Below are 16,467 nucleotides of genomic sequence, written 5' to 3'. Positions count from 1 at the left end.
TCAACCGTTTATTTATATGGCCTACTTGTCGATTAGGATGATATCGATCCCACCCTAATTTAATTAATATGAAGGCATGGATTCATATTTTGAGTTAGATGATCGAGTAATGTGATTGTCATTCAAGAGGAAATTAGAAGGGATGCAGATTTAGGATAGACACTAGGTGAGGATGAAGTTCAACATATAGTATTTGTTTTCAGCTGTTTATTTATTATGTTTGGATTTTCAGAAGAAAGGAGAACTTAATTAATCTCACTAATAAATTATCATATCCAGGAGAAAAATATAAGGAAATGATCTACTCCTAATAATTTCTTAGGAAGAAAATGACCCTACAAGTATCAAAGAGAGCCATATATATAATTAATTAACATTTGTGATTAATGAATCATAAAACTGATCTCTCACATCCAGCTAAATAGGAAAAAACATAGAACATTTCTCTGATCACCAAATACTTGAAGTAGACTCAACTTCGGTCACATGATTGTAGGTGATCAAGAGAAATGGAACCATTACACAGATTATTGTGATATTCATAATTGGTTGTTATTCTTCCTTATTGTTTCTAGTTATAATTGGAGGCTTTAGTTTATGGGATAGGAACAGAGGTGGAATTTCACTCCTAGATTTTGTTAAAACTTATAAGTTGAGAATAAATAACTTGTGCTTTCTGAAGAAGGAAGGCCACTTGGTTATCTTTCGGAGCGTGGTGGCTAAAGCTAAGATAGATTATTTATTCTTGAGAAAAGGCGATCGAGGCCATTGCAAGGACTTTAAGGTTATCCCGAGTAAGAATTTTACTACCCAACACAAGCTTTTGGTGATGGACTCGGTGATTAAGCAAGGGAGGATGAATAAGAATTTATCCGGCCAAGAAATAAATGGGATGGCTTCACCCTAGCCATTTTCCGGTATATTGGGGAGAAGTTGATAACCATAGAGGTAAGAAAAGTAGTGGGAATGCGAAAAACATGTTGGATAAGACAACTAGTTGCATTACGAAAGCAACTAAAGAGGTGCTAGGGATGTCAAGGTGTAACATTGGTGGTCACTGAGTGGATTGGTTGTGGAATGGAGAAGTTCAAGTCAAAGTGAAATCAAAAGGACAACTTATGCAAAATTGGTGGAATGCAAGAACAAGGAGGAGAAGCAGGTGGATAAGGAAATTCATAAGGCAGTGAAGATGAAGTCTAAGTTGTAGTTACAACATCAAAGACGATAACCTTCGAACAACTTTATACTGATCTAAGAGATAAAGGGGGAGATAAGAAACTATATAAGCTCGTGAAGGCAAGAGTAGGGGTGGGCATGGTATGGTATATACCGAATTACCATACCATACCAAAATTTTTAATACCGTGGTTTTGGAATTATGGTATTTGATATGGTATATGGTATAATTTTAATTATTTTTTGATATTTGGTATAATATTAAGTATTTAGAATTAATATACCAAAATACAGAATACCATCCCGAAGTATATAGTTATATAAATAACATATATATTATTAAAGTACTAACAAATATGCAACCTCATATTAGTGTAAACTATATTTTTAAAAGTTGAAACTTTGACTACTCTATTTTGTTGAAATGTATATTAAATGTAATTGATTAAGAAAAGGAGTTGTTTGTACTTTTTTTTTGAATATATATATTTCTACATGTGTAATGTGTTAGTAAGATAATATTGAGATTTCTTTTTCAATTGTCTAAGTCTTAATACTCTATTATACGAGTATATATTAGTCATAGATGAACAAATTATGGTTATCAATTTATCATATCGTAAAATACCGAACTGAATCTCAAAATACCGAATTAAATTGGTATGGTAATGGTATAATAGTTTTAAAAATTGAATACCGAAATTACTGTACTGAAATTTCAAATACCATATCATAACATACCATGTTCATCCCTAGGCAAGAGAGAGGAAGGCCGAAGACTTGAATCAAGTGAAGTGCATCAAGGATGATGAAGGCAAGGTATTAGCGAAAAACATTCTCATTAAGCAAAGATGACAAGCTTACTTTCATAAATTTTTGAATGAATAAGGCTACAAAACATTGTGCTGGGTAATTTGGAGCATTCTGAGAGACATCAGAATTTTAGATACTATAAGTGTATTAAGGTTAAGAAGGTTAAGCACGCTATCATGAGGATGAGCAGGGGAAGAATGACTGAACCATATGAGATTTTGGTGGAGTTTTGAAAAAGTACAAACATGCCAAGTATGAAATGGTTAACTGGGTTGTTTATATGTCATTTTTATTATGGATAAAATGCCTAAAAAATGAAGGAGGAGTACAATAATTCCATTGTACAAGAACAAGACACATATTCAAAGTGTAATAATTACAGAGGTATCAAGTTGCTAAGCCATATTACGAAATTTCGAAAGAGAGTGGCAGAGTTGAGAACAAGGGTGTGTCCATTTCCGAAAATCAGTTTGAATTCATGTTGGGTAGATTGACTATAAAATTCATTTATCTTGTGAGAAAACTGGAGGAGAAATTTTGAAAAAGAAAGAGGGACTTACAAATGGTGTTCATTGACCTAGAAAAGGCCTATGACAAGTACCATGGAAAGTCCTCTAGAGATTCCTAGAAGATAGAGGTGTATTGGTTGCTTAGGGTGATAAAGTGCATGTTTGATGTAGCTAAAATATGTATTAAAATGGTTAGAGGAGACTCAGAGCACTTCCCGATGAAGATAGGGTTGCTCTAGGGAGCACCTCTTATCCCATTCTTATATGCCCCATTGATGGATGAATTGATGCACTCCATTAAATATGAGGTGCCTTGGTGTACGTTAATTGTGGATCTTATTTATAAGATGCACAACAAAGTTAATGCTAGATTGGAGGTGTGGAGACAAACTCTGAAGTCTAGAGGGTTCAGGTTAATTAAGATCTAAACAAAATATTTGGAGTGCAAATTCAGTAGTGCAATGGAAGAAAAAGACATGGAAGTGAGGCTTGACACACAGGTTATTCCCAATAGAGATTGTTTCAAGTATCTTGGGTCTATAATCCAAGGAACTGGAGGCATCAACGATGATATCACACATTATATTGATGCAGCGTGGATAAATTGGAGAGTTGCATATAAAGTCCAGTATGATAAAAAGGTAATATTGAAACTTAAGGGTAAGTTTTATACAGTAGTGGTTATACCTAATTTGTTGCATATGGCATAGTGCTATCTAGTCAAGAATTTCCATATTTAGAAGATGAGTTTCGTGGAAATAAAGATGTTGAGGTGAATGTGTGGGCATAAAGAAGTGAGAAGATTAGAAATGAAGATATTCGAGATAAGGTGGGAGTGACCCATGGTGGATAAAATGAGGGAAGTGAGTGAATAAGAGAGTGAGGAGGAGAGAAAAAATGGTTATAGTAGGTAGAGAGAGAGGTAGAGGTATGCTGAAGAAGTATTGAAGAGAGTTGATTAGATAGGATATGACACAACTTCATGTTACCAAGGACATAACATTAGGTAAGAGGGTGTGGAGGACATATACCAAGATAGAAATTTAGTAGGTAGTGGAGTGTTGTCTTGCTTTTCGAGGGTTTAGGCTTATTCTGTTTGTCGTTATACTAGCCGTATTATTGTAGTTATTGCTTTTGATATCTATCATCGTTTGTTATTTACTGTGTTTCAACATTCACACTATTTTGTTGTTCTTGATTTTTTTTTGTAGGCTTTATATTGCTTCTTTTGTTAGTTCTTCTTCTTCTTCTTTGTACCTAGATTTTCTGCATTTGAGCCGAAATTCTTTTGTAAACAACTTCTCTAATTTCACAAGATAATGGTAAAATATGTATGCACTCTACCCTCTTCATACCCCTCTTATGAAATTAAACTAGTTATATTATTATTGTGTTGTTTTCTATTTATACCAAATACAAGTTGAGTATCTTTTAGATAGGGGAGAGAAAGTGGTAAATAGAGAGCAATCTCTTACAACTCAACCTCATATTTTTCTTCTATTATTTGTGTTACGTCTTGTCCTTCCAAAAATAATTAGACACTAAAATAGAAATAGTAATAAAGAAGAAGAAAAAGATTCGAGCCTACTGATTTTATAGTATGTTCTTAATTGGTGTGGCTACATTTCAAATACCAATGATTATCAAACTCAAATAATGAAAAAATTACAATTTATACATACTATTTATTTGAAAGTAATGTAGAACACGAAGGAGAATATTCAAAAACTTCCCCAAAAAAACTTGAGAAAATGACCAAGTATTCATATCCAACATATTGTGTGGAAGTATGAGGTGCACATCAAAAGTTGCAACCTTTTTATGACTATTTGCATAAAATGGCTGTGGCGATTTACGAAACAATAATGGAAAAGTAAAATGGAGAAAACAATACAAATGACAGTTACCAAAGCCTAGTTGAGTGACAAAGGCGCGAGTACATGTGTAATAACCCTATTCTTGGGAAAATGCTTTTTTTTATGAGAAATGACAATTTTACCCTTTTTCATTGTGTTTTCATACTTTGTTTGAGATATGGGGATGGTTGACACAGTTTCCGATGTGGTCACGTGTGATTTTGGCAATTTGAGGCCTTGAGTGAGAAGTTTTATTGAAAGGGTTGACTTTGGTCAACATATTGAGATCCGAGCATCAGATGTAAATATCACTAGTTCTGTTGCATCCGGAATGCCGAGTTTGGTCTAGTTGAGTGTTGACTTAGAGCCTCGAGACCTTAGTTTTTGTTTCAAAAAAATAGACTAAAAGTTGAGTTTTAGGCCTAAAAAGGTCGGGGAGGGGTATTTTCATCATAACGACCTTTTTTTGGAAACCCAACAATTCCGTTGAGTCCAAAATATCGAATTCAATATTGTAGCATATTCAATTTTTTTTTATCAGACCCTGAATAATTTTCGAGGGTCCAATTAGAGGCATTTTTGAGTTGTGTTTCAGCTGCTATTTCTGGTTTATGGTGCAGCCTAATTTACTCATCGCGATCGCGACTTAAGGTCACGCAATTGTGATGTGTTAAGTCTTTGTGCTTCGTGATCGCGAGAGAGGGTTACACAATCGCAATGGGTTCCCTAGTTCAGTGTTCTTTGTGATCGCGAGGTGGGTGTCCGCAATCGCAATGCACAAATCTTGCCTGAACAATGTTATGGTGGGAAAACTTTATTTCTTTCTTATTTCCACCATTGTTTTTCATTTGGAGCTTTAGGGGAGGCGATTTTGAGTCAAACTTTTGAAGAATCGTCTGTGGGTAAGTGATATTTGCAAAAATACGACATTCACGAAGCCCAAAATAAGGAATTATTATAAGTTCTCATGCGCGTTTTGTTAGTTTGATATGTGTTTTTGCTTTGTTTTTAGGAAAATTAAAGTGCGCTTGTGTTGATGATCTTTGGATTGGTTTATGTGGAAATGTGAGTGATTTTGGATTAAATAAGTATCTTGGTGTTGAGAAGAGAGCACAAGGAAAGCAAAATACTAAAGAAGTGCTAAATTGACTTGATCTTGGTGAGGTTTTGCGACAACTTGCAAGAAGAATTCAAGGAATGAACTTCACCGTTCCATAAAGTACCTTTTACTAGATGTTTGTAGATGAAATCAACATGTTTTGATCAAGGGTTCATACCACAAGACCCTTCAAAGTCCTTGGTGCACATCACTGCACGTGAAAAGGGTCCTCCATTCGTGAAGAAAGCACCCAGGAGAAGGCAGCCACCTAATGGCTAAGGAAAATTCCATGGAACTCACCACTGGCCGTAGTAGGTGTCATCCAGGGGATTTAAGCCACAAATGGCTAAGGCTACTCACCATGAGCCTCACCATTGGCCGTGGTGAGTACCGTCCAGAGGTAATCTGAAGCCCAGCAAACTATGTTTTCCTAGTTAGTTTAGGAGTACTTTTAGACTTCTATAAATACCCAACTTTGTTATATTTTAGGGTACACTTTTCCTACTATTTTTAGGCTATAATATACGACCTTAACATTAAATTTGAGAGATTTCCTTCATCAAATACACGTTTGGATAGCCTTGAACCAAGAACACAAGAACTTAGTTTCTTTTGGTATTTGTTTGGTGTTTTGAATCAAGGTTTAATCTTTAATTATAAGTTTGATTCGTTGATACTCGTAAGCCTTATAATACCTTATTTATTCATCTTTTATTGAGTTATTCATCATAATTATGCAAGGCTAATCCCACAACTAGGGTTGTGGGAACCATGGCGACTTAACTAGATAGGCAAACATAGAATTGATATTTGTGATTTATTTTAGCATGTATTTTGATTTTTTTAATTTAAAAGTCTTTCTTAGTGAGTGAACGCATGAGAAATTTCCTGTATTCATTTCCTTCCAGTTGGGAGGTAGTGATTCGAAAAAGATTATCACAACAGAAATTCGAAGAGTCTGGCTTCGAAAGAAGGGATAAACTTCGTCTAAGTTACTTGAGACCAGGAGGAAATTGTACTCTGAGATCCAAGATGAGGGATATTAAAGCATACATTCTGAGACCGTAAGGAGATGAATAAGATACATCTAAGAAGGAACGGGAGGTGAATTAGATGTTACCTAACTTTATAGATATTGCATATAATACATTGAATCGATATCATGAATACGAGTTGTCTATTATGTTAAAAGTCATGGGTATCATATCCCTCGTCAAGCCTTCATATTGTTGGCAATCTAAGTACTGTTTACTTGTCGTTACATTGCTACATGTTCTTAAATAATAAAAAAACTCACTTTACTTTATGCACTTTAATTTTAGGGAAGTAGCAACTACAACTGAATAAGTGATAACTAATAGAATTATTTTGACCTATTCTCCGTGGGATTGATCCCGACTCTTAGTTGGGTAATATATACTGCTAATAATTGTCTATATATATTTTGAGAGGTATAATTGAGCGTTATCAAAATTGTGTTGTTGCCGAGTAATATAACTTTGAAATAGTCTATTAGTTGCTAGTTTAGTATATAGTTCTATTTCCTAATTTTACTCTTGGTTTTTTGTTTTTGTTTTTGAACAGAACATATAGTGCATGTCAAATACTCACAGTATGGGTGAACCACTCCATTCCTACGATACTGAACTATAAAAGTCCATTTGAAAGATGAATGCGCAAGAGCGTGAGGCACAAATGCTGAGAGATCTTAAGGATAATCAAGTCAAGGATAATGCCCTAGTGGATGATGATGTTGATACAGATGGCGTAGCATCTGTAGGAGCTATTGTCCTCCCACCACTACCCCAAGGTGTAAATTTCACTATCACTAGCACCATGCTGCAAATATTGAAACTAAAAGGCCTAATTGCTGGAGCAGAAAGTGATAATGACAATTAACACTTGATGAAATTTACCACCACCTACAAGCCATATGAAATTCCTGAGGTTAGCCAATCAGCTATGTGACTGCATTTGTTTTCATTGTCTCTGTCTCGAGCGACAATGAAGTGGTTGAATGAGCTTTCTCATGATTCTATCACCACCTGGAGGGATCTGCGGGATGCATTTCTAGAGAGGTTTGTTCTTCCCATCATCTAAGAAGTTGCAAATCAAGGATGAGATTGGTTCTCACCAGTAGTTACCTACCGAAGTAGTGCACGAGACTTGGGATAGATTCAGTCATAAGCTAAAGTAGTGTCAAAATCACAACCTGATTGATAAGAAGTTGAAGGAGTTATTTTATAGGTCTTGCAACTTTGTGACCAAACCAGTCATAGATGTTGCTTGTAGAGGTTCATTCATGGCCAAGACATTCCAAGAAGCCACAACTATCTTGGATTAGCTTGCAAAGAACAACAGGGTCTGGTACACTAAAGATTTAGATTCTATAGGGTTCATCTTTGAGATATCAGTAGGGCAAAGGCAAAAAGAAGAAGAGCATGACCAAGACATGGCTCACATTCGGGCTCAGCTGGATCTATTGACCAAGCACTTGTTAGATAGAGGTCTAGAAAAGGTAAAAGCCGTTGATACTATAGGCCTTTATGATGAACTACCCGATGAGGACAAAATAAAGTACATAAATAATCATGTGGTTTTCGTACTTACAACTCTAAAAATCAAGGTCAGAGCTTTCAAAGGTATGGATACTATGATAGGGCTAAGAACCGCAATCAAAGTAACTTGCACAAAAAGGATCAATTAAAAATGATTAGAGTGACCTTTATCTGCATCTTGGAAACAAAGATAGAGGTGGAGCTAGAGCAAGCAACTCAAGGATGAAAGAGATACTGACTAAAGTATTGTAGAAAACTGAATCTACGAAAGCTGGTGTTAATGAGCTAAAAGGCGACATATCTAAAATGGCCCAAGTTGTAGAGTCACACTCAACCTCTATTAAGCAGTTAGAGCAGCAGATGGGGCAATTGTCAGCCATGGTAAATCAAAGAAAAATATTGCTCTATCTAGTGACATTATTCAGAATCCAAGAATGAAAAATAGTGCAGTTAAGGATGGCATATCGCGATACTAAATCAAGCACTTCATGGGAGGCAACCCATGTGGATACTTGATAAAGTCTGAGTATTTAGGTAACTACTACTAATGTCTAGGGAATCACAGGTATGATCACTTCCCTTGTTTTAAACTTTGGAGTTTTTAAGTGCATTGGGGAAAATGCATAAATTTTGGTGCGGAGTGGGGCATCCTGAAACTCTTTGGAGTTACATTTATTTGAATTTTATTATCTAGGAAAATTGTTTTGTTTAGGTTGTTTGTGTGAATACAAGTGTCTACAGGAGTTTGTAGTAGCCCGTGTAAGAAAAATATGGCCCTTATTAAAAAAAATCTGAATGATTGTGTGATTGCATCTCAAATGTGATAACTGATTTTATGGGATCTTTGTAACATTGTACATAGTGATTTGTTGGTCAAATGCTGGGTATTACTGTGTTGATTAGTACTAAATAGCATAAAATTAGTGCCATGTTAGTGTAAGATAAATTTGTGTAGTTTTGATTAATACATTTGTAAGCTAGAACTTGTCTGGTCAGTCTCACTGAAATAATTGGATAGCTGGATTAGGACAGGATCATAGGCCTTTGAACCAAAAGTTTGAGCTATAATAGACCTTTTCTTTGATTAAACACAATTCACCTTCCCTTTTTGTCTTTGAATCCTAATTTCGGACCTCGTCCCTTCAAGAACAATGTGTACCTCAACTCAGGCTAAAATCCTCAGTTGAGAGTGGCTACTATAAGGAGAACCATTTTGTGAACCTTTATCTTGGCCCTGGTCCCTCTTAGGAGATTATGTACTTCAACTCAAGCCCAAATCCTAAGTTAAGGGTGGCTACCATAAGGAAAAGCAGAAAAGTTAGGGTATGAAAATAATAGTGGGATGAGAAGAAAATAAAAGCATGGGCTGTAACCGCAAGTGAAAAAAAGCAAAAAAGTGCAAAAATGAGTCATAAAGAAAGAATAAGATTGAAAAAAAATGGAAACAACTCCCGAGAAGAAAGAATGATAAAATAAGGTAACAACAAGAATTTTGGGGGTTGAAAACAAATAGCTAAGCCAAATTAGTGTTTAGAAGGTCAAAGTAGTCACTTTTATCCCAAATATATCGTACATGAGCCTGAGCCTATTCTTATAAGCCTAAAATGTCCTATTGTGATCCTAAAAAGGTTATTCAAGAGTTGAGGATTAAAAATAAGGGCAAGCCTATGGTCTTTGATTTTGCATTGTTTAAACTTCTTTTGAGAGTTCAAGTAGTTTGGTTGCAGTCTCTGTTTATCTTTTATAGACTGTGTGAGAGACTTTTTTGTGGTGAGGGCACTGTGATTGTGTTGTTTGGTAGCTAAATTGACTAGCATATTATTGTTTTCATTGGGTTGGTTAGATATAAATAGTACGATGTTATGAAGATCCTTGCGAGTTGGTTAGAGCATGAATGCATTGCATAAGTGAAGTTGGGAATGTGGTTTATGTTGTCGGGCTGCTATATGTTTCCTATGAGTTGTTTATATTTGTGCGTCCTTTGGTGTTAGGTTGTGTTATTGCTTGAGGACAAGCAACAATTCTAAGTTGAGGGTGTTGATGTGTTGCCAAAATACTACATTCACGATGCCCAAAAATTCTCAAGTGCGTTATGTTAGTTTGATATGTGTTTTCACTTAATTTTCAGGAAAATTGAAGCGCGTTTGAGTTGATGATCTTTAGATTTATTTATGTGGAAATGTGAGTGAGTTTGTATAAAAAAAGTATCTTGGTGTTGAGAAGAGACAACAAGAAAAACACAAGGAAAGAGAATTACTCAAGAAATGCTAAGTTGACTTGATCTTGGTGAGATTTTGCGACAACTTGCAAGGAGATTTCAAGGAATGAACTTCACCGTGCCATAAAGTACCTTGTACTTTATGTTTTCAGATGAAATCAATATATTTTGATCAAGGGTGCACACCTCGAGACCCTTCAAGGGCCGTGGTGCACACCACTGCTCGTGAAAATGGCCTTCTATCCGTGAAGAAAGCACCCAGGAGAAGTTAGCCACCAAGAAAAGCCACCAAATGGCTCAAGGCAAAATCCACAGACCTCACCACTGGCCTTGGTGGGTGTCGTCCAGGGGAGTGATGTACCATGGATTTACGGTAGTTTTAATGCTTTAACCTGAGAATATGCTTGTCTTTTACGTGTTTGTTAACATATTTGATGTTAGTTGTGTTTATTTTGTAGGATACTATGTTGGAGAATGGAATGAGGAATCACACCACTGAAGTGAGGAGTTTTTGGAGTTTACAGGTCAAACTTATGACTCATAGTTACTTCTACGAGTCGTATGCATCAATCGTCTAAACAAAGAAAGATGAATGCAGTTAAAGTTTAAATGACGGGTAAAGTCTACAAATTATTCTTATTCTTATGAGTCGTCATTTGATGTCGTTAGGTAGAAGTGAAAGAATGAAGGCAAAGTGAAGATGAAGATTCCTTTCTATGGCTCGTTCATATTCCTACGAGTGGTAGAACACACTCGTAGCAGAAGTTATTGATGATGAAATAAGGATTGTGTCTACGACTCAAGTTGAAGAGTCGTCCTCAGAGTTACGAGTCGTAGAAAGATGTCGTGAAGAAGAAGAGTTCCTCAGTGCAATGTGATATATTACAAGTTGGGTCTACGACTCGTCAAAGTTATTATGATCCATAGAAACGAGTCGTAGAGCCCAACCGACTTAAAGTTTCCTGACTTTTCCAAATTCTTATTTATTTAGGATTAGTTGTCTATAAATACACTTCTTAGGTTTATTTTATTTGATGCACGTTTTTGGTTTGAGAATATAGCTTGAACTACTTTTAATATTTTATTCTTATTCCGGTTTTTGTTATTGATATTTTACGTTCGGATTTTTTTGAAGTTTTTGGATTCTCATACTTACTATTGTAAGTTCATGATTTCTTTTCACGTAAATATTTTTGATTGTGATCACGTAGTTATGGGTAGCTAATTCTACAACTAGGGTTGTGGGAACCATGAAGATTTAACGACGTAGAACTTAATAAAAAGTAATTCTTGAATAGTGTGCATGCATGTATTATTTTTCCTTTCATTTTAATTGCTTTTTAATGGGGACCAACGTTAGAAATCGCCTTAGCCTTACTTGTCAGATCAAGGAGGTAACAGATGAGAATAGGGATTATACAACAAAATCTGAGGCTAATCATCCTTATCTAATTAGCTTTATGGATCAAGGCATAGCTAAATCTGGGATCATTGGTAAGGGTTAGTAAAGCATACACTCGTAGACGGATCAAATTGTATAGTAAAATTCACTTATTTTCCGAATCAAGGAATTTAGTGAAATTAACTTACTGATTTTGCAGGTAACACACTACGAAAGAATTACTCATAAAAATGGTCTAAATAGTTAAGGATTCGCAGGGAACACATAAAATCCTAGTTTCACTTCATATTGATTTAAACCACATTAAACCGCTACTTTTGTTCGTTGATGATTGTTATTTAATTTGTTAATTAGTTTTACAAAAATCACCCCCTTTCTTTATGAAAATAAATTGATTACTAAAGCAAATAATAAATGATTAATCTAATGTCTAAACCATATTCTTCGTGGGATCGACCCGAATCCTTTTTAGGTTCTATATTTGATCAACAATCACTTTATACTTATTTAGGGAGCTATAATTTAAGCGTATCATGGAGTCAAGTCACAAATGGATAAGGATATTCACCACGAGCCTCACCACTGGCCGCAGTTCTCACCACTGGCTGTGCTGCTCACCACTAGCCATGGTGTGTGCCGTCCAGAGGCAATCTGAAGCCGAGCAAACTATGTTTTCCTAGTTAGTTTAGGAGTACTTTTAGACTTCTATAAATACCCAACTTTGTTATATTTTTAGGGTAATATTTTTCTTAATATTTTGAGGCAACAATATACGGCCTTAACATTAATTTTGAGATATTTCCTTCAGCAAATACACGCTTGGACAACCTTGAACCAAGAACACGAGAACTTAGTTTCTTTTGGTATTTGTTTGGTGTTTTGAATCAAGGTTTAACCTTTAATTGTAAGTTTGATTTGTTGATACTCGTAAGACTTCTAATACCTGATTTATTCATCTTTCATTGAGTTATTCATCGTAATTATGCAATGCTAATAGTTTTGGGAACCATGACGACTTAACTAGATAGGCAAACATAGAATTGATATTCGTGATTTGTTTTAGCATGTATTGTAATTTCTTCATTCAAAAGTATTTCTTAGTGAGTGCATGCATTCAGAACTTGTCTGTATTCATTCCCTGCCCAGGAGGGAGGTAGTGATTAGGAAAAGATTATCACAACAAAAATTTGGAGGTCTGTCTTCGAAATAAGAGATAAACTTCATGTAAGTTACTTGAGACCGGAAGGAGATAGTACTGTGATATCCAGGACAAGTATAGTAAAGCATACATTTTGAGATTGGGAGGAGATGAATGTGATGCGTCTAAGAAGGACCGAAAGGTGAATTAGATATTACTTCAATTACTAGATTTTGCATGCAATACATTGAATCGATATCATGAATACGAGTTGTCTATTAGGTTAAAAGTCATGGGGATTATAACCCTAGTCTTGTCTTCATATTTTTGGCAATCTAAGTACTTTTAAATTGTCATTACATTGTTACATGTTCTTAAATCAAAACCAAAACCCTACTTTATGCATTTTTATTTTTAGGAAGTAGCAACTACAACTGAATAAGTGATAGCTAATGGAATTATTTCAACCTATTTCTTGTGGAATCGACCCTGCTCTTAGTTGAGTAAAATATGCTACTAACGATTATCTATATTTCTTTTGAGAGGTATAATTGAGCATTATCAGTAAGTCACTTTTTCAATCTTGAATTATTTACTTACAAATTCCTCTTTCAAAATCATTTAAAAATTGAGGTTTCAAATGGGGTTTTGGGGGTTTTACTCCTAAATGTTTAATTTGAATTTCATTGATTTATAGTAGATTGTTTGAGCAATATTAATGGGGTTTTCAACCACAAACTCCCCTTGTTGGGTAGAACGTGCTTTTAAAATAAAATTCTAGAATTTTCCTACTCATTTTTAAAGTAGTTTTTGAATGATTTTGACCCCAATTTTAAACCCAGCAATATGGGTCTCATTAGACGTTTTTTGATGAAATCTTGTCATTCTTGATAGTGGGTAATCATTTCAGAGTCGGTATTTATGAGTTGAACTTTGGTAATATTTGTGCAAAGTTTTGGCATTTGATGTAAGTTTGACTATTCTTTTTTAGACTATTGGGTAATTAGTCATTTGTTATTATAGACTTTGAGATGAGATTATAGTATGATTTGGGACTGTTAATTTATATTTTAACGCCTATGTGGGGGCTTATTTGTGCAGTGTAGCCGTGTGGGCACCTTAATTGCTATCTTATTTGCTTTGAAAGTATGTGATTCATGATTTGCATGTAAGAAAGGCTTGAGGAGACTGTTTGACTTATAATGCCTTCCTGAGGGGTTGATTTGGTGGTTTTTGAGTATACTTGAGTATTGAAACATTTTTGAAAAAGGGTGAATACTTATTTCAATGTATTTTTTCCTATTACTATCTATGAGGGTGAATATTGTGTTTAGGTTAAGTTTTGAGAACTTTGAATCTTGTGTTATATGTTGAGTTGAATATTACCTCCATGTCATATGTGTTGTGATGCATTTATCCTCATTCATCATGTCATTGATCTTGGGAAGTTGAGAACTATGGAAATTCTTTTTGAGAAAGAAAATGGGAACCTCTTTATATATCCTTGACCATAAGCTTGGTAGAAAGTTGATGAGATATTGAGATTTTGATTTGGTATATGGACTACGAGTCCCTTATGGGTCCTTTTCTGGAATCCTTAGCTAGACATGTCTATACGACAAGATGTGCGACAACCTTGATTTCATTGTACCACCACATCATTACATCATCACATTACATTGCTAGTTATACTACTTGACTTATTTGATTAATTATAATACTAAACAGTCCTTATGTGTTTACTTTAATCGCGCTGTTCTATATTCATTAGCGGCATCGATACCAAAATGAGACTTTTCTGTATGTAGGTAGAAATGTTCCTTAGTTTATTTAATAGGCTTAATTAATTCCTTATACTCAATCAGTCAAACTTACTGAGTACATATGAATTGTACTTACCCCTACTTCTGTGTCCCTTTTTGATGAAGATCTTAGTCAGGGTACTTCGCATGATAGCTAATTCATTCTAGTTGACTTTGCATTTCAAATTAGTGGTGAGATCCTGGGATCCAAATCACCACTACTTCTATCTTTCATTTTTTAGTCATTATTATTATTATTTAGAGACTTATAATGTATTTCAGATTCGAATCTTTCGTTAGATGCTCTTTATACTTATGACACCATATTTTGGAATATTTTTCTTCTTTGTTTCTCTTTTCATTTATTTAGTGGCCTGACATTCATCTAGGATTTTTATATGATTTTTACTTTTAGGCTGACATATCAGGTTGGATATTGGGATATGTGTCATCATGACCTTGGTTTTGGATCATACCAATTTAGTATCAGAGTGCTAGGTTACTATTCTCATAAGTTAAAAAGAAAGGTATTTGTAGAGTCTTACGAATTGATACATAGACGTACGTACTTATCTTCGAGAGGCTACAAGATACTTACTAGGAGAAATTCCTTCTTTTGATTCTTTTAGTGCAATTTATTCATATCAAGTGTTGTATACTTCTAATCTATTCCTTCTATGTAGATGGTGAGGACTAGAGATAGAGCCATCGAGGGTGAGGATGCACCTGCTTCTTGAGCCCCAGTTTGCAGGTGAGGCAGAAGGCGAGGTGGATTTAGGGGTCGAAGATGAGTAAGAGTAACTGCACCTGCTCGTAGAGGAGCTAGAGTGCCATCACCTGAGCCTATGTATGAGCATAAGGATGACTTTGATAGTGCTCTGATGCTTTAGGAGCCACTGGTTTGATTATTGGATAGATTGGATGGTGATCCTACTCCTGATGTTCTTCCTTCTCTTTTATTATAGTTGGTTTTACACCTCTAGTGTAGGGGCCTTGTGTGGGATTTTAGACTTTTGGTTCTTTTTCAGTGTCTTCTATTGCACCTCCGAGATTTATAGCTCTGCCAATATTTGCTAGTGTTGCCATGTTAGTATCTCAGCAGAAGTGTTTTGAGAGGTTTGTTCGATTGGCACCTTCCAGATTTGATGGTACGGTTGGAGAGAAGTCCTATGACTTTTTAACTGAGTGCCTGGACAGGTTATTCAACCTAGGTATTCTAGAGTCATATGGAGTAGCTTACACTTTATATTAGTTTATGGGAGTAGCCAAAGTGTGGTAGAGGTCGGTTCGTGCTTGTAGACCCACTGGTTCTCCTATGATGAGTTAGGAGTAGTTTACTAAGGTATTCTTTGAAAGGTTCCTGCCTTATAGCATCTGTGATCTATGTCTAAATGAGTTTGATAGTTTAGAGTAGGGATCCCTTTCAATAACTGAGTACGAGGCTTATTTTCATGAGTTATCTCGTTATACTATGTTGACTATTTCTACAGAGTTAGAGTGGATACGTCTATTGGTGAAAGGATTCACCATTTATATTTAGGAGGATAAAACCTCTCCTATGTTGTCAAGTGGTACATTTCAGAGTATTATTAATCATACCAAGATGATCGAGAGTATCCTACATACTAACAAGCCAAACCCAAGAGGTTCTGTTGGCAGGGTCAGTTCAACGGTCCTTGCTCTAGCAGTAGGGAGTATTTGGGTCCAGGCACTTAGGGTTACTAGGGTAGGATGGGCCAATACAAGCAACAATTCAGGAAACGGATGGTACAGGTGGATCCATATTGGGACAGGCTAGCTATAGTGGTTCTTCAGGCTTCAAAGGCCATGTTGACACTTCTAGTTATCCTCTATAGGAGTCGGGTCATCGAGGATGCTATGTGTGTGATGAGTTTG

This window comes from Solanum dulcamara, chromosome 4 (genome assembly GCF_947179165.1).
Source record: "Solanum dulcamara chromosome 4, daSolDulc1.2, whole genome shotgun sequence".
Lineage (NCBI taxonomy): Eukaryota > Viridiplantae > Streptophyta > Magnoliopsida > Solanales > Solanaceae > Solanum > Solanum dulcamara.
The sequence above is the reverse complement of the archived record's forward strand: the minus strand, read 5'-3'. Positions refer to the sequence as shown.